This window comes from Harmonia axyridis, chromosome 1 (genome assembly GCF_914767665.1).
Source record: "Harmonia axyridis chromosome 1, icHarAxyr1.1, whole genome shotgun sequence".
Classification (NCBI taxonomy): Eukaryota; Metazoa; Arthropoda; class Insecta; order Coleoptera; family Coccinellidae; genus Harmonia; species Harmonia axyridis.
The window spans coordinates 50,517,802-50,541,597 of record NC_059501.1 but is presented as its reverse complement, the minus strand read 5'-3'; the positions used below and the strand labels follow the sequence as shown (position 1 = coordinate 50,541,597).

At 31.2% G+C, this 23,796-nt stretch overlaps 1 protein-coding gene and 2 long non-coding RNA genes across 3 annotated transcripts in view; 1 reads left to right on the top strand and 2 right to left on the bottom strand.

The window, feature by feature from the left end:
• LOC123688567 (A disintegrin and metalloproteinase with thrombospondin motifs adt-2-like) overlaps positions 1–23,796 on the bottom strand; it is a 76,637-nt gene that overhangs the window by 9,082 nt on the left and 43,759 nt on the right. The window lies entirely within an intron of this gene.
• Positions 3,247–3,763, bottom strand: LOC123688572. The gene is made up of 2 exons (XR_006750061.1): positions 3,391–3,763; positions 3,247–3,328 (listed from the first exon to the last, which is right to left on the bottom strand). It is a non-coding gene; the product is annotated as an uncharacterized LOC123688572 (long non-coding RNA).
• On the top strand, positions 4,296–4,812 carry LOC123688570. Its single transcript, XR_006750058.1, has 2 exons — positions 4,296–4,668; positions 4,731–4,812. It is a non-coding gene; the product is annotated as an uncharacterized LOC123688570 (long non-coding RNA).

The following is a 23,796-nucleotide window of genomic DNA, read 5'->3' as shown; positions in this document are numbered from 1 at the left end:
TATCTGAAAACATGAGCAGAGCCTTACAACAAACTAACTCTTCTGCAAGACTGGCTTTCTATCCACTGAAATGCGTCAGTTCCCTTTTCTCGAAAATCAAAGATAAAACTCCAGATGGTTTGCAATCCGATTTAATATACAAGATCCCTTGTAAAGACTGCAGCAGATGCTACATAGGTATGACCAAACAGTATCTTAAAAATAGAGTCTACCAGCACGGATATGATTGTAGACCCACTAATAAAGACAAAAATGAAAAAACCGCTCTAGCCGCTCATCACTTCAACGAAGACCACAATTTCGATTTCGAGAACGTCACCATCTTAGAAAAAGAAAAAAACTATAAAAAGAGATGTATCGGTGAGATGATTCATATTTCTTTAAACGAGACGGTAAATTTGAGGACTGATGTACAGAATTTGAGCACAATATATCACAACATTTTAGAGAGATACAAACGGATGATTCGTTCTTGACGAATTTCAGGAACATACCCCTTTCTTTGACATTAGATAACCATATGACGCTCGACGTTCTGCATATGACAGATGACACGGAGACTAGTTTTCAGCTGTTTATTGTACTTAATGTGGAAAAATCTTTTGAACACCCTAAAATTATAATAAAAGATTATAGATAGTTTCATCTGTTGACCAGTGGACCTGTATATTGTATATTGAGTTCTTAAAAAATTGACGACACAGTTTTATGTCCACCTCAGAATATTGTGAGGGATTATTCATATGAATTGGTATGTGTTTTAAATTATGTTTTTTGTAATGCTCTGTTGTATTTTGTTTCTGCACCTACTAGAGTATACTGCTTTCTTTATATTATGGCACTATGTTATGCCCCATGTTTTCAATGTCGTTCTGTTTCCAGCCTTGAAAAAGACCAGAAATAAAGGTCGAAACGTCGGCATCTCATTAAGGATTTTTATTTCCCCTGTCCTCTCTGCCACTACATAGTTGAATACTAAATTACAAATTAATACTGAGCTGGCTCACTGATTATTATGAACATCTGAAAATCTCAAAACAACTCATGAGCTGCCTGTCTTCCAAAACTGTCGAGTAACCAGAATTTTGTGTGTTTTTTAAGAGAATGAAAGCTCTGCGGCATCTTAAGAAATGATGGTATTATATTATAAATTTGGGGTAGGTAACCTGTAGAGAAGCGAAGATCTTGATTTTTCTCTGGTCACTCTTGGACCTCTCACATTCAATCCAACGACCAGTTTATTTTCATTCTTATATAAGATTTTTCAGTACTGTTTTCTTGAGCTTGAAATAGGAATTTTTTTAAACCCTTCAATTCTTCGAGTTGCGCTGCCGTCAGATCATGTGCTCCTGAAACTCCTGTCCACTTCAATTCAAAATTTGTGTTTTTCAAATTGGACAGAAACTCAATCTATATGGAGCTATTTTCAAAGTTTCCCAATGTATAGTAATCGTTTATATCCGATTCTGTAACAGCAATCCCTAGGGCTAGAAGACGATTTATCTGCTCAATAATGTAATCAAGAAGATTTCCTGTTGAGAGCTTTTTCAACCCAAATATAATCAAATTATTTTTTCTACTATTCTGTTCCGCAGTTTCCAACCTTCTTTTCAGCTTTTCGTTTTCTTCTGTCAAGTTTGTAACTTTTTTTTTAATGCCTCTATCTCGATTCGCTAGCTGCAATTGTATTCCGTTTTTTGTGACAATTTCTTCGGGAAGCCTTTTCATCGTAATCTCTTCGTTTTGTTACTGTATATTCATCTGAGGTGTATGTTTTAATTTAGAAGTTGCGAATCACGATTTGTATCGTTTTTTAAAATTGTTGACTCACTCCGTCTTCCTGAACAGAATCAAGTGAATCAACACTTCTCTAATTCACAAATTTCTTTTTTGAGAATCCAACAGGTTTTTACTCTATTCGTCTAGCAAACTTCCAGAAATTTTGAAAACGTAATTTTGACTCTGTGATAATTTGAAACACTCCGACGATTAACATCTGTTTCCGATCAGTACACTTCAATCAATTCCCCCAATGATAATTACAATAATCGTAAATTTGAGCGAAAAGCGTTGCAATGGATTAGTTTGTAAGTTTGGAAACGCCCCGCAGATATTCAGCTGTATCCCACGCAAGACAGACTGCATGTCAGAAACCGTTGCTGAGAAATCGTTGCTAACTTCACACAAATTGTCTAGCTGCTCGTCTAGTGTTGGTTTTTGGATTTGATTAAAAATGCTGCAAATGAGCTGCTTTGTGCTCCTCATTTGGATGATGATTCTCTTGTTTTGTTTTTCCAGTACTGGAATAAACTTCACTATTTTTTTTTATTCGGTGATCTCCGATTAGGAAACCATTGGGCATATTTCCGCCTAGCTTGACAAGAGTTTTTAGTTGCAAAACATAATATTATTTCATATATATATATGTATATATATATATATATATATATATATATCAACAATTCTAATTCCCAATATACCTATACAACAATAGTAGTAAATTTGATAAGGGGTGTGGGAAAATTGATAAGTGTTATAATTTCACTCTTCTGTATTCCATTCAGTCGACGTTTCGATCCCGATGGGGACCTTCTTCAGGACTCTACATGCTACTCTATGTTTCATTCGTCATGTGCGTGTATTCTGTGGCAAGTCTGATTGACAGCATTTTTGACAACCTCTCATTTGATTATTCTGTTTACTTTGTTTACATGATTATAATTGATTTCTTCTCCTTTAACGAAATATCAGATCTTTTTTTCACTGAAGTTGTTGATGTTCTTGTTCGTTGCTTTCTTGAGAACTGTTGATTTGTGTTCAAATAAGATCTTTATGACTCTGTATTTCGGTATGTACTAATTGTATTATTATTTTTATATATTTTTACATGCTTGTGATGTATCATGTTTTGACTGTTTTCTATTGCTATTGTAGAGTCCTGAAGAAGGTCCCCATCGGGATCGAAACGTCGACTGAATGGAATAAACAAGAGTGAAATTATAACACTTATCAATTTTCCCACACCCCTTATCAAATTTACTATATATATATATATATATCTGTGAACTATTGATAAGGGTCAAACGACTCGATTATTTTGAAGAATAAAAGAAAACTCTTTATTCCTTGCCAAGCTTTCGAATTTATTTAATTCTTCTTCAGGGCTTCTGAAATACAATACAAATCCTTCACATGAAATATGAAATATATATATATATATAATATATACTATATAAGGGATATCGATCAGCAATTAACGAGATATATTTACTCTTTATTCATGTAAAGCCTAGCTTTCGAAGCTTATTTTGCTTCTTCCTCAGGGCAACTGTAAAATACAACAAAACACATCATCAACAATAAAACAAAAAACAGAGTACAACAACTTACTGAATGCGAGGTTAATCTCTAAGTCTAAGAATTGTACAAAATCAGACACAAGCATCAAACAGGGTAATATCAAATGATTATCAATTAAGAAACGCAATATCATAATACGCAATAAACAAAGTTAGGTTAAATGTCATCCATCAACTGGACCATCGAAAAATGGTCTGTTAGAAAATTCTATGAGATATGCATATATTGGACTTAATCTCTGCGTGTCCGTTTTCTTGTTAATTTTACTTTTTTGAGTTTGTATGTGGATCATTTCTAGTATACATCTTTTTTTATAATTTACATTTACATCTAAAATTTTTACGTTATTAAAATCAACACTGTGTGAGTACTTATTAGCATGAACAGATAATGCACATCTCAGGTTATTCGTTCTAATATCACTTTTATGTAAGTTCATGCGATTTTTAAGCCACTGAGAGGTTTGACCTACGTATGTTTCATGACAGTCAGTACATTCCAGTTCGTACACCACATTCGATTTTATTTCTTTTGGTATAGGGTCCTTCAGTTTTGAATATAAATTTGCCACTTTCTTTTTGCACTGTGCTACTATTTTCACTTTTTTATTATAATCTTTAAAACAATTTTTAATTTTGTAGGTAAGGTAAGGGATGTTAGGGATGCTTCTAAGCATCCCTAACATCCCTTACCTTACCTACAAAATTAAAAATTGTTTTAAAGATTATAATAAAAAAGTGAAAATAGTAGCACAGTGCAAAAAGAAAGTGGCAAATTTATATTCAAAACTGAAGGACCCTATACCAAAAGAAATAAAATCGAATGTGGTGTACGAACTGGAATGTACTGACTGTCATGAAACATACGTAGGTCAAACCTCTCAGTGGCTTAAAAATCGCATGAACTTACATAAAAGTGATATTAGAACGAATAACCTGAGATGTGCATTATCTGTTCATGCTAATAAGTACTCACACAGTGTTGATTTTAATAACGTAAAAATTTTAGATGTAAATGTAAATTATAAAAAAAGATGTATACTAGAAATGATCCACATACAAACTCAAAAAAGTAAAATTAACAAGAAAACGGACACGCAGAGATTAAGTCCAATATATGCATATCTCATAGAATTTTCTAACAGACCATTTTTCGATGGTCCAGTTGATGGATGACATTTAACCTAACTTTGTTTATTGCGTATTATGATATTGCGTTTCTTAATTGATAATCATTTGATATTACCCTGTTTGATGCTTGTGTCTGATTTTGTACAATTCTTAGACTTAGAGATTAACCTCGCATTCAGTAAGTTGTTGTACTCTGTTTTTTGTTTTATTGTTGATGATGTGTTTTGTTGTATTTTACAGTTGCCCTGAGGAAGAAGCAAAATAAGCTTCGAAAGCTAGGCTTTACATGAATAAAGAGTAAATATATCTCGTTAATTGCTGATCGATATCCCTTATATAGTATATATTATCATTTTCAACGATCATTATCTTGAACATTATATATATATATATATATATATATATATATATATATATATATATATATATATATATAGATATAGATATATATATATATATAAATATATATATATATATATATATATATATATATATATATATATATATATATATATTTTTTTTTTTTTTCCACACATTTGTGGTTTTTCAGAGTTACCCGGGCGTCAATGCGCCAAGAGCAACTCCTAATATATACTCATATATATATATATATATCTATATATATATACAGGGTGAGTCTTTGACTTGTACATATATTTCAACCCAAGATTCCTGAGGTCAAAAGAAACACTTTTTTCCTTTACCATTTTTTCCGATTCGGCCCGGTTAAAAAGATACAGGCTGTTGAAAATCGTTAAAAAAATGTGATTTTCGGCTATATCTCGTAAATGGTTGTATCGAAGGAAATGATTTTTGAAATATAGCTTTTTTTTGAGGTGATACATCTTATCCGAACACAAGATTCCATACACATTCTTCTGTTTCTTTATTATGAACATTACATCCCATAAAAATACCAGAAATTCGAAGAAACCAACTCTTAAGAGTAATTTGAACCTTCATTGAAGAATATTTGGCTAATTTGAAAAATAAAAGTATTCTTCATGTTTTCTCGTACAAAGCGCCGTTTTCGAATAACTTGATCTTAAAAAAAGAAAATTATCTGTGAAATTCAAAAAATTGGGTACTTTGGCTGAATGCAACTCTGTTCTGTTGTGGAAAAAAAACCACAGAAATGAATATTTACTATGTCATGTCTCAGATTTTAGAATTGAAGTACTAGCCAACTTAGTTTGAAAATGAAGTTGTAAAAGTGAATAAGCTCACCTCTACTCCTCGATTTGATTAAAAATTACTGAGCTTTGGCACAGCTCTGATAATAAGAAGATACTTCACTAAAATCAACATTCTTTTTGAAAAGTCCAGATTATTCATAAAGCCCATGTTTAAAAAAGTTTTCACAAAATAGTCCCATCATAATGACAACAATCAATATCTCACTAAAGACTGCTGCTATCGAACAATACTGTATTCTTCTTCGGCTCATTCAAACTCACATCGAAACATACCACTAGGACTAGGTACATACTAGACAAATTTTTATGTGATTGAGATTGAATACTTTTATTCTTTTGCTATTCCATAAATTCATCCTAAGAGCATATGATTGACATACTTCCAAGAGGGCCATAATTGTTTTAATGTGAAAACAAATTAGGTGAGTTGAAAGAAACTGGATATTCTATTGTGGATATTTAAATTGAATAATTCTCATTTATTTTCAATGCCAAAATCAAGATGAATTAAGTAGTAAAGTTGGCTATAATGTAGGTACACATTTAGAACAAATTTGATTAAAGTGGAGTCTAACTTTTTCCATTGATTACAGAACCAGAATATTTTACATATTTCCATATTTTCATACTGATGGCTTCAAAAATATTGATGCATTTCAATATTTTCATGAGATAGTTGGAACAAATCAAATGCTTCATTTCATAACAAATATCTTATAACAATAACAGTGTAAACTGTAAATGAAAATTTTAGGTTAGAACATAGATTATTCGAACCGAACTGCTGTGTTTATATTTGGCATCACTCGAAATTTGAAATTTAAACTTAAAACCACAGATTACTATAGTCTGTGTTAGAACTTTCATAAATTATTTATTTGAGATTTTAAGGTTAAATGCCAATTCTTGTAAACAACGATATCATATAAATGAAATATAATGAATGAATGGATATGAGTATCAGAGCTAATATGGGTGGTAGCGAGCTCAATTCGTTATAATTATCGAAAATGAAATAGAAATCAAGAGAAGAATATTTAATCTTTAGCGTCAACGAAATTGGAATAACTCATTTATTTTATTATAAACACTACTTTGTTCAACAAATGGAATGTTAAACGTGAGTTTATGATGGTTTTTCTAATTTAGTAGCTCATTTCCAAGGTTCAAAAGGTATATCTTATGCTTGAGAAAACTTCAGTGTTCCGGTTTTCAGGGGTGAATTAGCTCATTTTGAAAATTTAAAATGGCTATATCTTTTTAACCCTTAGTCACTACGGACGGGTCATTTTGACCCACACGACATAAGACGAGCCGAAATTCTTAGTTTCGCGTGTGAGTAGTGGGGTGATTCTTCGAGTATTCTCCTAGCCCTACATAATCTCTGTTCTGATCTGACGTGTTAGTCGAGCTGTGTGCGTTCCTGTGTTTGCTGATATTGCTGTATTTGGGTCAAATTGACCCGTGCGTAGTTTGAACAGTAGTGTTATATGGAATATGAGGTACGTTTTATATTCAATTGGATGAATGAATCATTCCAAATTCATATCAATATCAATTCATTGATTTTGTTTTTTTTTCTACAGTATGAATAGGCCACTCACTGAAGCTGAAATCTACAAATTGTTGAAGATGAACAGTTCTGGGAGGATTGTAATTCCACAGAAAATTGAAGATGATTTTGAATTTTTCTGGAGTGAATGCCAGAGTTCTTTATCAGCTTTCACCCACCGGAAAGGAACTAACGAGAATAGACTTCCTGAAAGCATTAGCCAAGGAGTTGTGTAGACCACATGTAGTAACCAGGATATCTAACCCTAAGATATCACTCAAAGTTCGAAATTTAGCAGCGGACATATTTGATTTTGAGTTTTCCCATCCACTAGAGCCTCAGCCTCGGGTAGGAACTTCGAAAAGAAAGAGATGTGCCATTTGTCCATCGAAAAAAGATCGAAAAACAAACACCTTCTGTTCGATGTGTAAAAATCCGATTTGCAAAAATTGTGCCATAAATGTTTGCCCCTTATGCAAAAATACCAAATAAAATACTTGAGTTAAAAATTAATGTTTGAAAATTATTATTCCCGAATAAAATGTAAAAATATCGTTTGTTTTCTTCTGTTAATATCTATCTAGAAATCGGGCCAAATTGACCCACCGTAGTACTTATGTTAAAAAATTTTTGTGTAGTAATTAAGGGTTAACAGGGCCGAATCGGAAAAAATGGTAAATGAAAAAAGTATTTCTTTTGACCTCAGGAACCTTCGGTTAAAATATATGTACAAGTCAAAGACTCACCCTGTATATATATATATATATATATATATATATATATATATATATATATATATATATATATATATATATATATATTTATGTTGATGCGTGCATTGCTGGACCGAAACGTCAGTCCATGCGTCAAACGCTGGACCGAGCGCGTTATTGCTGGACGTCCAGCAATGAACACCACATTTTCATATGTCTAGGCGTGTATAGCTGGACTTTGTTTTTCTCCCACCCAAATTCATCAATTTCGCTGTGTTGCCATATTGTTTCATGGCAAATTTTTATTTACTAGGGGTTTAGTGTGCGTTTATCGTTGATGCGGTTCGGTACATACAAGATGTTTTCAAAGATTCAAGATAAAAAATGCACAGAAATAAAATTTCCTACAAGATAAAATATGAATTCCTATAAAATATTCTGTGATAAACTTCAACCATTTTGACAACTGAAATTTGAGATTGTTGTTTGTTGCTTGTGCTTTGATTATTATAAAATAGTGAAATTACCAAAATGGCCAATTTCACAAATAGAGAATATGCTGATATGATGTTCGTGTATGGTAAATGTGAGGGAAATAGTCGAGCTGCTGTGAGAGAGTATCGTCCGAAATTTCCGTCGCGCAGAATTCCCAATCACCAAACATTTTCTGCAGTATTTAGTTGTATAGCGCAATATGGTAGAGTGCCAGATAGGAAGAAGGATCGCCAAAGGAATCTAGAAAGAAGTGATGAACTACTCCAATTAATTCAAGCACAACCTTCAACTAGTATAAGGAGAGTAAGTGCACAATTACATTTGCCGAAGCATAAGGTGCACAGAATAATCAAAGAGGAAAATATGTACCCGTACCACATACAACAGGTACAACGATTGGAACCTGGCGATAATGTCTTAAGCCTGAATTTTGCACATTGGATAGCAAATCACAGAGTCACTTTGTACAGAACAATATTCAGTGATGAGGCTCAATTCACCAGAGAGGTTTGGTGTGTTCAATATTCATAACTCGCATATTTGGGCCGAAAATAATCCACACAGTATAAGACTGAGAAATTCACAACATAAATTTTCAGTAAATGTTTGGTGTGCTGTGATAAACAAACATTTGATTGGGCCTCATTTTTTTGACGGTCGCCTTACAAGTGCGATTTATCTAGATTTCTTACAAAATATTTTACCCGGCATGCTACAGGGAATAAATATTAGAGGAATTTATTTCCAGCATGATGGAGCTGGACCTCATTTTGGTTTGGAAGTGAGAAGTTACCTCGACAAAACCTATCCAAATAGGTGGATAGGTCGAGGAGGACCTATTCCATGGCCTCCTCGATCTCCAGATTTCAACCCGCTAGATTATTTTTTATGGGGAAAATTGAAGGATATGGTATATTCTGAAGAAATCCAGTCAAGAGAACAACTGATGAACAGAATTATCAACTGTTGCGATATTTTAAGAAATAATGGCGATATGATTCGCAAGGCTGTATCCAATTTGAACATTCGGCAAGAGAAATGTATACAAGCTAATGGTTTTCATTTCGAACCACTTCTGAAATAACGTTAACTCTGCAATTCATTCGTTCCTATTTTCGTTTTTATTAGGTACTCTTCAATGTATTTTAGTTTGTTTCATTTGTTATTGTATCGTTATCGAATGTGCTTATTAAAGCTCTGAACTTTTCTGAAAATTTTTTACTAATACTTTCGCATTTTATATTCAAACATGAGATTTTCAGTTCTCTTCATGGTGAAAAATTCAATTTTTCGAACTTTATCCAAATTCAAAAATTCATAAAAAAATAATTGTTGATGTGACAACTTCAAGCGATACCGCAAATTGAAGCATAATTTAGCTTCTTTCTAAAAAGCGAATCAATTATTTGTAATTCGAAATACAAAGTGTTTTTTTTATCCTGAACACTTTAAATGAAGATTAATGAGTCCGGCCCTGGAATAATGAAATAATTGATATCGTTCTGACTCGACCTCAGCATGTACCAATAATCTCCCAAGTTTCAATACTATTCGTCAATAAGTTTGGATTTTATGATGGTCTAAGTATTTCCATGAAGTTGGAAAATCACCCTGTATCTTTCTAGGGAAATCCAGAAATTATTTTTTTAGAGTCAATCAGTAATCAGCTAGTCCAACTCTATCTCTGGTAAGAGTATGTACAGTTATTCCCCGGACACCCTGTATAATTCGATATATCTTCTCATTTGAAATATAGCAATATATTCAGTAAAATAGAATTTCACAAAACAAAGGTGAAGCTCAAACGAGTCCTTTCATTTGCTGGCAATTAAAGTTACGTAAATTTCAGATACATGTGGATTTGTTTGAAGTGCAAGTTTCCTACCTATTTCAATTGATTCAGAAGGTATTTTCCATATCAATAGTTACCTAAAATATTTTTATTTTTTTTATTTATTTTGGCCGAATCTCCAAGGCTCCTCTAGGAAACCCCTCACAAGCTATAACGCTTGTGCCAGTTAGGAGACCGGGTGTGTTCTGTGTAGGCTTTATTACTGTTTCCTTACGCCACGTCAGGAACAGCACTGTTAATTGTTTACCCAACAGTGAATGGTTGGACGGTTCCCTTGATCCGAATAATTTCTTTCCCGGACCAGGGCTTGAACCTACGACCTCTTGGTCGTAAGTCAAACGTGCTATCCACTATACCACTGCCACTAATAAATAAATAAAAAAAAATTCCGCGCATGTTCTAGGAAACAGAGAGCTATCGTTTTTACACGATAGCTTGAGAATGCGAAGAGCTATCGACTTGAAACTTTCAGTATAAGTTGAGCATCAGAATGGTTCAGTTCGTTGATAGGCAAATTGTCCAGATGGTTTTTGAGTATAAGTCATTCGAATTTTAAAGTTTTTTTCCTCGATATCTCAGGAACTGCTCGAGCAATCCTATTGAAACTTAGTTATCTTAGTAATCAGTTGAACGATATAGGTGCGCAACTTTTTGCGAATTTTTGTTGAGATCGTATAGTAAGTCACTTTTAAAAATTTTTGCTTTCGGCTACCAATCACATTTCAGTGAGTTTTCGCACACGCCTTAACGTCAATATTTTACAATATCGTACCTAATTTCAGTTTCATGTATTCACAATTTTCGGAGATATTGAGACGAAATATGCAAAAATTCTTCTTTCCACTCTTATCAGTCGTTGAAATTATTATATTATTATTATTATATTCGCGGGGGAGCCAAGCGGCGCACAAACGTGTGTGGCTGGAGCCGAGTTCATGTAAACAGTTGGTGGTATGTATACTGATATCATGTAACGAAGTCATTGTCGATTATAAACGAACGAAAAGCAATTTCGTAGATAAGCCACAATTGTTTTGAGGAGCCAAGGATTAATTATTTCTCGTCATAAGGATGTGGGGCTAAAGCAAAACGGGTAGGTCAACTGTGAAATATGTACAAAAATCATTCATTTCTTTCGTTTCACTTTTTATATAAGCAAATACCAGAATATGTGTAACATTTGCAACGTTCTTATACAAGAAAATACGAGGATATATGGTTGATGAAGTGTTTAATTGTTACAAAGAAGGTTATTCCATTCTATATCATTTTCCTTCCTTATAGCTTGTAGAAAACCAATTAAGGATATTCTGACAGAAAACAAAAATGTGGGTTAATTGCTTTCTGTTGTGAAAACAAGTTTTACAATGTCGGCTTCAAGAGTTATTGAAGGGTCTCAAATGGATTATCTAAGGTATTCCTGCCATCTATTTCTATTGAACACCCCTCAAGGAAGAATTATATCAAATTATCTTTAATGTTCTTTCGCTGTATTTTGCCTATCTAAATGAATTCGGATAGATTGACGGTCTCCACAATTCGAACATAATAAAATGAAATTTATTTGAAATGAGTTTTGAGGAGTGCATAACATTATGCTCAGGAAATAATAAACCTTTGTGTAGAATTTGCAATGGTTTTCTTGTAGCGATCACTATGGTTCATTATTCAATTAAATACTAAACCAAAATCCTTCCGTCCGGCGTCCACAACTTTTCTCCGGAAATACTCGACAGAAATTCATGAAACTTGATACAAAAAGCTTTTTCGCCGGATCGATGTACACCATGGGGCGCAAAGGGGGGTTTGAAATATATATAACAAGAAACATCTAACAACGCTGTAGGAATTTGGTTCATCTATTTCCACTAGGACATATAAATTCGATGTCCAGTAATGAACGGATGGAGACATATGAAAGTGAAGGTCCAGCAATGAACGCAGCGCCGTAAATATATATTTTATCGATGCGTGCATTGCTGGACTGAAACATTCGTCCATGCGTCAATCTCTGGACCGAGCGCGTTATTGCTGGACGTCCAGCAATGAACACCAAATTTTCACATGTTAAGGCGTGTATAGTTGGACTTTTTTTTCTTCCACCCAAATTCACAAATTTCGCGTTGTTGACATATTGCTTTATGGCACTTTTCTCGCTCTCATTTCTGGGATAACTCAAAAGATACTGATCCTAACCAAACTCGGCACTAATTGGAGCATATCGATGCGCATAAGGTAATTGGGACCTTATTCTTAGTAAATTTAAAATCTTCGCAAATTCATCTCATTTCAGTTGAATTTTTTTTATTGAAGTCTACATCATATTTCTATGAAAATCTGTAAATATCTTGAGTTCAATATTATACAACGGTTGATCAAATTTCAGTTCCTTCCGATTCCAATTCCAATCGGAGTTTTTGGGAAGAAATATGTCAAATTTTTTGTTTTTTTTTTCCGTTTTGTCAGATCCGATCATAATGAAACTTGGTCATTGGTTACAGAATGTCAACTGGCAACAGCTTGCAAAATGTTGTTGGTATCGTTGCGTTAGTAATGAAAAACATATATTTTTCCAAAATTATCCTCTGTTTTTGTTGAAATTTTTTTTTCGAAAATAATTCATCAAATTCAGAAGGAATTCTGCACAGGTCTTCAGATTAATATTCTCCAATAGTGTGCTAAATTTCAGTTTGAGCCAATCTCAAATTGTTGAGATATATGGAAAAAAATATGTCAATTTTCGTGACTTTCTTCTCGGTATCGTAGTTTTTTCCGGAATTACTCAATGAGAACTGAACCGATCATAATGGAACTTGATCACCATTTTAAATATTGAATCGTAATAGATTGCTCACTTTTATTGGAATCGTTAGTTGATTAATTGAAATGTATTTTTGTTGGAAAAATTTTTGTTTTCGGTAAGTATTCATCGAATTTCAATGAAATTCTACAAGTACCTTGGAGTCGTCATTCTGAAGAAGTGTGCCAAATTTCAATTTCATTTGATCTCAATTTTCGGAGAAATTGGGGAAAAATATGTCAAGTTAAGTGTTTTTGCGCGAATGTTCTAAGGAACAGCATGCTATAGCGCAAAATTGTGAAAATCGATTCTGTCCGGCCGGACGGCCGTCCGTTGCCTCGATAACTCGAGAACATAGAAAACCAACGACTTAAAACTTTCGGATGGCTTGCGTATCGAGATGCGACGGCTAAGTTCGTTAATGGGCCAAATCTGTCGAACGTTTCCAGGGTAATAGTTATGTGAATTTTCAAGGTTATGTCCCCAATATCTCTGGAACTATTCACGCGCTTGCATTGAAACTTGGTATGACGATGAGGAATATCAACGTGCAACTTCTTGAAAAATTTGGTTGCACTGTTAGTAAATTAAACAAAAAACATGTAAAAATAAGACTGTTATTTTTAGGGAAAACAACTTTATAACTTCTATGTTCTATGTCTGAGATTCTAACCTAAGACTAGTTCATGTGGTATTTGTGAGTTATTTTAGAATCCCGAAGAAGTGGCATTGTTTTTGATTTCTTACAGGTTAGTAAGCTATTTCTTTTTATTTATTTTTATTTTTTTTCTTTGTATTACTTTGTATAATATTATTTCTTTTTTGTATGTTATTATGTTATATTTTAAACTAAACAAAATAAATCTTACAGATTCAAGACATCAAATCATCTATTCCTTTGATTATAAAAATAAGAATTGATTACATTCTTATAAATCAAAAACGTAAGCTATAATGACGACAACCATGAAAATTTGCATCGCTTTGGAAGCATCAAATACTGATAAGAAGAAAAATACATACAAATTCAAATCGATCCAAACTACGGGAACAGAAAAAACATATTATGAAATACCAGAGGACAAACAGGATATATCTGACCATCATGAACTTTTGGCTCTACCGAAGGTGAAGAATATCTTGAAATCGATTAAAGCAAGAGGTTCATTTCGTACGAGCGTCACTTCATTAACCTCGGAGTTGAAAGAAATATATTTTGATGCCGAAGAAGATGTGATGTTTAAGGATGAATATTTACAACTGATTTATTCACCCGCATATGTGAGAACAGTATTTGGACAAGAATCATCAGAACCACAGGATACGGTAGAACTTCCAAGAAAAAGCAAGGAGAGTAAAAAGGATTTCAAGAAGATAAAGGAGGATTTTGTGCTGAATAATTTTGATGGTAAGAGTGTTTCAGTTAATTTATGGTTAGAAAAATTCGAGACGGAATGCACGCGTTGTGAAGTAGAAGAAGATAGAGACAGAATTTTGATTTTACGGTTGTTTATGGATGGAATAGCGGAAGAATGGTTTGATTCTAAATTAATTAGATTAGGTTTAGACAAAAGTTTTCAAATATGGAAAGAAAATTTCTTAGAGAGTTTTTGTGAAACGAGTTGGCATAAATATAGAGAGGCGTATTCATTTAGGTATATAGGAGGAAGTTTAGTGGACTATGCTTTTAGGAAAGAAAATTTGTTGTCAAATCTCCGAAATAATTTTCCAACTGACATATTAATTGATTTAATTGTCACGAGTTGGCCAGATATCTTACAAGATAGAATTAATCGATCAAAAGTAACAACTTTCGAGAAATTATTGGGTGAATTGAGAAAGCTAGAAAGTACAAAAAAATATGATAACGGTCGAAATAAAGATAATCATAGAATGACTAAATCTGCCGAACAAATTCCTTCCTATTCACAAACAAATAGAAAACCAATTAAGAAGGAACCATGCTCAATTTGTGAGAAGAAGGGCTTCTCAGGTAGATTTCACCTAGAAACAGTCTGTCGGCTAAGGAATAAATCCAATAATGTCGAACAAAAGAACATACCTGGAAACATAAGAACGGTAAACAATGTTGGGATACAGGATGAATTAAATGAGGCCATTTCGAACCAAAAAAACTAAGACTGTTGCCATTGATAAAATTGAAGGTGTTTATAAATAATAATGAATTATGTGGAATTTATGATTCGGGCTCAAATGTTAGTCTTCTGAATTCCAAAGTAGCAGAAAAGTTATGTCTACATATTCAAGAGAATAGAAACACATTCAAAACAGTCAGTGGCAGGGCAAATTTTTCAGGAAAAATAATTACAAAAATGAGAATCGATAATATCGAAAAAGAAGTTGTACTTTTTGTGGTTAATGAGAAAAATTTCGAGTATGATATTCTACTCGGACTAGATTCTATTTCCAATTTTCAATTAAAACAAGATTTTGATTTGAATATTTATCAAAGATTAGATATGAATGAAGAGAGAAAGATCGATTATCTCGATAATAATAATAATAATGATTACACCATCAATTTCAATGAAGGGATACCAACAGAACTTTTCGAAGCAAAATTAGACCATTTGGAAACAAATCAGAGAAGTAAAATTGAAGTTTTAATAAATAAATATGAATCAAATAATTTGACAACTATTGTGTCTAATCCTTCACAATAATATATCTATATGATATATTTCTGTCTTGGAATGATATTCCAATTTTAAATGACAAATTTAATAACCAACCAAAAGAAAATTCAAAATTACTAAAAATGTATCAATTAAGTAAACGGTTAACTAATTAAACAACTACATCAACATAAAGACAGACGTACGTTTCGGAATTTTTGTATTTAATAATACAATTTTTCTTCATCAGTGCCTTATAGTTCAACGAAAATCATTAAATTTGCAAACTCACCACGTGTACAATATTCAATCAAACTGCAAGCTAGAAACTACAGACTAACTTAACGTACTATTTACTCTATTGAGGATTCATAGATAAACATTACTGAAGGTAGTCATAGATTTCTCTCTTGTTATTTTTTGAAATATATATACAAATCGACATTTAACATTGAATAAACACTTTCAGGAATTTTAAATTTATCAATTGGTTGGTAATGACTCTCTAATCAATAAATGATTACATCAAATTATGAAAGTTTAATGAGTCTACTTGATGAAGGATATTTAATATAAATCAAATAATTTGACAACTATTGTGTCTAATCCTTCACAATAATATATCTATATGATATATTTCTGTCTTGGAATGATATTCCAATTTTAAATGACAAATTTAATAACCAACCAAAAGAAAATTCAAAATTACTAAAAATGTATCAATTAAGTAAACGGTTAACTAATTAAACAACTACATCAACATAAAGACAGACGTACGTTTCGGAATTTTTGTATTTAATAATACAATTTTTCTTCATCAGTGCCTTATAGTTCAACGAAAATCATTAAATTTGCAAACTCACCACGTGTACAATATTCAATCAAACTGCAAGCTAGAAACTACAGACTAACTTAACGTACTATTTACTCTATTGAGGATTCATAGATAAACATTACTGAAGGTAGTCATAGATTTCTCTCTTGTTATTTTTTGAAATATATATACAAATCGACATTTAACATTGAATAAACACTTTCAGGAATTTTAAATTTATCAATTGGTTGGTAATGACTCTCTAATCAATAAATGATTACATCAAATTATGAAAGTTTAATGAGTCTACTTGATGAAGGATATTTAATATAAATCAAATAATTTGACAACTATTGTGTCTAATCCTTCACAATAATATATCTATATGATATATTTCTGTCTTGGAATGATATTCCAATTTTAAATGACAAATTTAATAACCAACCAAAAGAAAATTCAAAATTACTAAAAATGTATCAATTAAGTAAACGGTTAACTAATTAAACAACTACATCAACATAAAGACAGACGTACGTTTCGGAATTTTTGTATTTAATAATACAATTTTTCTTCATCAGTGCCTTATAGTTCAACGAAAATCATTAAATTTGCAAACTCACCACGTGTACAATATTCAATCAAACTGCAAGCTAGAAACTACAGACTAACTTAACGTACTATTTACTCTATTGAGGATTCATAGATAAACATTACTGAAGGTAGTCATAGATTTCTCTCTTGTTATTTTTTGAAATATATATACAAATCGACATTTAACATTGAATAAACACTTTCAGGAATTTTAAATTTATCAATTGGTTGGTAATGACTCTCTAATCAATAAATGATTACATCAAATTATGAAAGTTTAATGAGTCTACTTGATGAAGGATATTTAATATAAATCAAATAATTTGACAACTATTGTGTCTAATCCTTCACAATAATATATCTATATGATATATTTCTGTCTTGGAATGATATTCCAATTTTAAATGACAAATTTAATAACCAACCAAAAGAAAATTCAAAATTACTAAAAATGTATCAATTAAGTAAACGGTTAACTAATTAAACAACTACATCAACATAAAGACAGACGTACGTTTCGGAATTTTTGTATTTAATAATACAATTTTTCTTCATCAGTGCCTTATAGTTCAACGAAAATCATTAAATTTGCAAACTCACCACGTGTACAATATTCAATCAAACTGCAAGCTAGAAACTACAGACTAACTTAACGTACTATTTACTCTATTGAGGATTCATAGATAAACATTACTGAAGGTAGTCATAGATTTCTCTCTTGTTATTTTTTGAAATATATATACAAATCGACATTTAACATTGAATAAACACTTTCAGGAATTTTAAATTTATCAATTGGTTGGTAATGACTCTCTAATCAATAAATGATTACATCAAATTATGAAAGTTTAATGAGTCTACTTGATGAAGGATATTTAATATAAATCAAATAATTTGACAACTATTGTGTCTAATCCTTCACAATAATATATCTATATGATATATTTCTGTCTTGGAATGATATTCCAATTTTAAATGACAAATTTAATAACCAACCAAAAGAAAATTCAAAATTACTAAAAATGTATCAATTAAGTAAACGGTTAACTAATTAAACAACTACATCAACATAAAGACAGACGTACGTTTCGGAATTTTTGTATTTAATAATACAATTTTTCTTCATCAGTGCCTTATAGTTCAACGAAAATCATTAAATTTGCAAACTCACCACGTGTACAATATTCAATCAAACTGCAAGCTAGAAACTACAGACTAACTTAACGTACTATTTACTCTATTGAGGATTCATAGATAAACATTACTGAAGGTAGTCATAGATTTCTCTCTTGTTATTTTTTGAAATATATATACAAATCGACATTTAACATTGAATAAACACTTTCAGGAATTTTAAATTTATCAATTGGTTGGTAATGACTCTCTAATCAATAAATGATTACATCAAATTATGAAAGTTTAATGAGTCTACTTGATGAAGGATATTTAATATAAATCAAATAATTTGACAACTATTGTGTCTAATCCTTCACAATAATATATCTATATGATATATTTCTGTCTTGGAATGATATTCCAATTTTAAATGACAAATTTAATAACCAACCAAAAGAAAATTCAAAATTACTAAAAATGTATCAATTAAGTAAACGGTTAACTAATTAAACAACTACATCAACATAAAGACAGACGTACGTTTCGGAATTTTTGTATTTAATAATACAATTTTTCTTCATCAGTGCCTTATAGTTCAACGAAAATCATTAAATTTGCAAACTCACCACGTGTACAATATTCAATCAAACTGCAAGCTAGAAACTACAGACTAACTTAACGTACTATTTACTCTATTGAGGATTCATAGATAAACATTACTGAAGGTAGTCATAGATTTCTCTCTTGTTATTTTTTGAAATATATATACAAATCGACATTTAACATTGAATAAACACTTTCAGGAATTTTAAATTTATCAATTGGTTGGTAATGACTCTCTAATCAATAAATGATTACATCAAATTATGAAAGTTTAATGAGTCTACTTGATGAAGGATATTTAATATAAATCAAATAATTTGACAACTATTGTGTCTAATCCTTCACAATAATATATCTATATGATATATTTCTGTCTTGGAATGATATTCCAATTTTAAATGACAAATTTAATAACCAACCAAAAGAAAATTCAAAATTACTAAAAATGTATCAATTAAGTAAACGGTTAACTAATTAAACAACTACATCAACATAAAGACAGACGTACGTTTCGGAATTTTTGTATTTAATAATACAATTTTTCTTCATCAGTGCCTTATAGTTCAACGAAAATCATTAAATTTGCAAACTCACCACGTGTACAATATTCAATCAAACTGCAAGCTAGAAACTACAGACTAACTTAACGTACTATTTACTCTATTGAGGATTCATAGATAAACATTACTGAAGGTAGTCATAGATTTCTCTCTTGTTATTTTTTGAAATATATATACAAATCGACATTTAACATTGAATAAACACTTTCAGGAATTTTAAATTTATCAATTGGTTGGTAATGACTCTCTAATCAATAAATGATTACATCAAATTATGAAAGTTTAATGAGTCTACTTGATGAAGGATATTTAATATAAATCAAATAATTTGACAACTATTGTGTCTAATCCTTCACAATAATATATCTATATGATATATTTCTGTCTTGGAATGATATTCCAATTTTAAATGACAAATTTAATAACCAACCAAAAGAAAATTCAAAATTACTAAAAATGTATCAATTAAGTAAACGGTTAACTAATTAAACAACTACATTTTCTTTTGGTTGGTTATTAAATTTGTCATTTAAAATTGGAATATCATTCCAAGACAGAAATATATCATATAGATATATTATTGTGAAGGATTAGACACAATAGTTGTCAAATTATTTGATTTATATTAAATATCCTTCATCAAGTAGACTCATTAAACTTTCATAATTTGATGTAATCATTTATTGATTAGAGAGTCATTACCAACCAATTGATAAATTTAAAATTCCTGAAAGTGTTTATTCAATGTTAAATGTCGATTTGTATATATATTTCAAAAAATAACAAGAGAGAAATCTATGACTACCTTCAGTAATGTTTATCTATGAATCCTCAATAGAGTAAATAGTACGTTAAGTTAGTCTGTAGTTTCTAGCTTGCAGTTTGATTGAATATTGTACACGTGGTGAGTTTGCAAATTTAATGATTTTCGTTGAACTATAAGGCACTGATGAAGAAAAATTGTATTATTAAATACAAAAATTCCGAAACGTACGTCTGTCTTTATGTTGATGTAGTTGTTTAATTAGTTAACCGTTTACTTAATTGATACATTTTTAGTAATTTTGAATTTTCTTTTGGTTGGTTATTAAATTTGTCATTTAAAATTGGAATATCATTCCAAGACAGAAATATATCATATAGATATATTATTGTGAAGGATTAGACACAATAGTTGTCAAATTATTTGATTTATATTAAATATCCTTCATCAAGTAGACTCATTAAACTTTCATAATTTGATGTAATCATTTATTGATTAGAGAGTCATTACCAACCAATTGATAAATTTAAAATTCCTGAAAGTGTTTATTCAATGTTAAATGTCGATTTGTATATATATTTCAAAAAATAACAAGAGAGAAATCTATGACTACCTTCAGTAATGTTTATCTATGAATCCTCAATAGAGTAAATAGTACGTTAAGTTAGTCTGTAGTTTCTAGCTTGCAGTTTGATTGAATATTGTACACGTGGTGAGTTTGCAAATTTAATGATTTTCGTTGAACTATAAGGCACTGATGAAGAAAAATTGTATTATTAAATACAAAAATTCCGAAACGTACGTCTGTCTTTATGTTGATGTAGTTGTTTAATTAGTTAACCGTTTACTTAATTGATACATTTTTAGTAATTTTGAATTTTCTTTTGGTTGGTTATTAAATTTGTCATTTAAAATTGGAATATCATTCCAAGACAGAAATATATCATATAGATATATTATTGTGAAGGATTAGACACAATAGTTGTCAAATTATTTGATTTATATTAAATATCCTTCATCAAGTAGACTCATTAAACTTTCATAATTAAATAAATATGACCATATTTTTGCAAAACACAAGTTTGATATTGGTCAGGTGCAAAATAATGAGGCACATATAAAACTTTTAGAACACAAATTTATAGCAAAAAAGCCGTACAGATGCTCAATGGAGGATCAAAAAGAGATAGAATTCCAAATAGGAAGATTGTTGAAAGCGAATCTGATTGAGGAGTCCTCCTCACCTTTTGCATCACCAGTCATTTTAGCATATAAGAGAGATGAAGGGTCTAAAACCAGATTGTGTGTCGATTTTCGTGAACTCAATAAATTAATTGTTCCCGAACCACAGCCTTTCCCATTAATTGATGAAATCTTAGCCAAGACCCGAAATGCAAAATTCTTTACAACATTAGATGTAAATTCTGCCTTTTGGTCGATTCCTATTCGCATCAAAGATAGATATAAGACTGCTTTTGTGACACAGAATGGTCACTGGCAATGGAAATGTTTACCTTTCGGACTTAAAACATCCCCGGCCATATTTCAACGTATATTGAATAATATTATCAGAAAATATAACCTGAATTTATTCTGCCTAAATTATATAGATGATATTCTAATATTTTCTTCAACATTTGACGAACATATAGAACATTTGGACAATCTTTTGAATGCAATATGTAATGAAGGATTCAGACTTAAATTTATCAAGTGTAATTTTGCAGAAGAAGAAGTCAAATATTTAGGACATATTGAAGGAAACTATACAGTACGACCTATAAATGACAATTTAATTTCCATTAGGAATTTTTCTCCACCAGATACTCGGAAGAAGATAAGGCAATTTTTGGGTGAAGTTAATTTTTATCACAAATATATAAAAGATTCAGCTAGATTATTAGAACCGTTGCATAAGTTACTGAGAAAAGATGTAAAATTCAATTGGTCATTGGCTTGTCAGGAAGCTTTCAATAAGGTTAAGGACATCCTTTGTTCTGAGCCAATTCTTGCAATTTTCGACCCAAGTGCCTATACTACTATATATACTGATGCCAGTATTCAAGGAGTAGGAGCTGTTCACAAAAACAGATTAATGGTGAAATGAAACCCGTAGCGTATTTTTCTAAAAAACTGAATGAATATCAAAAGAACAAGAAAGCAATATTCCTAGAATATCTGGCAATTAAAGAGGCAATTAAATTTTGTAAATATTGGCTAATGGGACATAAATTTATTGTTGTTACTGACCATAAGCCATTAGAAGGGAAAGAATTTCGTACAAGACCAGATGAAGAGCTGGGTGACATGATGAATTTTCTATCACAATTCGATTTTGAGATTAGATATGAACCAGGAAAAGGAAATGTAGAAGCAGATTGCCTTTCTAGAAACCCAGTTCTGGAAGAAACGGAGAATATGGACGAATGTATAAGAACAGTTAATTTGGTGGAATTAAATGAAGTAAAAAACGATCAACAGAATAATCTCTTAAAGATAAATAGTATGAGAAAAACGGTTGTAGAGAAAGAGATACATTACAAATTGTACAAAAATAACAAAAAAATAATTTTGTCGAATGATTTTGGAAAAGATTTGATCAGGAAAGTGCACAAGCATTATGGCCATATTTGTGCTAGTAAGATAAATAATAAAATCAGGAAGTTTTACTACATTCAGAACATGGATTCACTGACAAAAGAGGTTTGTGGATCATGTGACATATGTTGTAAAAATAAAACGAGAGTAGGTCAAAAGTATGGTCTCCTTTCTCACCTGGGCCCAGCAAAGGAACCATTTGAAATAATGTCATTAGACACAATTGGAGGTTTTGCTGGAAACCGCTCTTCAAAAAGATACCTTCATCTCCTAGTCGATCATTTTACTAGATATGCATTTGCGAGCACTTCAAAACACCAAACAACCGAAGATTTCATCAAATTAATTAATTAAATTCAAGATAAACGACCGATCAAAACACTATTAACAGATCAATACCCAGAAATAAATTCGTAAAAATTCAGACAACATATGAGAAGTTTGAATATACAATTGATTTTCACAACAGTAGATTGTCCTTCTAATGGTCTGAATGAACGACTGAATCAGACATTAGTGAACAGAATAAGGTGCAAACAAAACGAAACGAAAACTAGGGCATGGACGAAAATAGCCGATGAATATATTGAAGAATACAGACCATTCTACAACGGGATATAGCCCAGAATATTTATCGTACTTTGTGGCAGAACTGATCCCATTGCTCCAGAAGAACTTATAGAAGAGAGAAATTTACCAAAAGATAGGGAAATAGCATATAAAAATTCTTTACGCTATCATGAATACAATAAAAAACTGATCGACAAGAATAGGAAACATTATGATTTTAAAATTGGAGACTATGTTTACGTTGAAAATAAATCAAAATTAAATAGAAAAAAACTTGATGAAATAAGAATAGGACCTTTTCCAATAGTGAAAAAAATTTCTAACACTATATATGAGATAAATATTGGAAATAAAAGAAAGGACAATAATTATTTTTATGTAACTAAGTTGCTCCCATGTGAAAACGCAAACATGTAATGTAACATGTAATATACTTTGTGTGGGGGG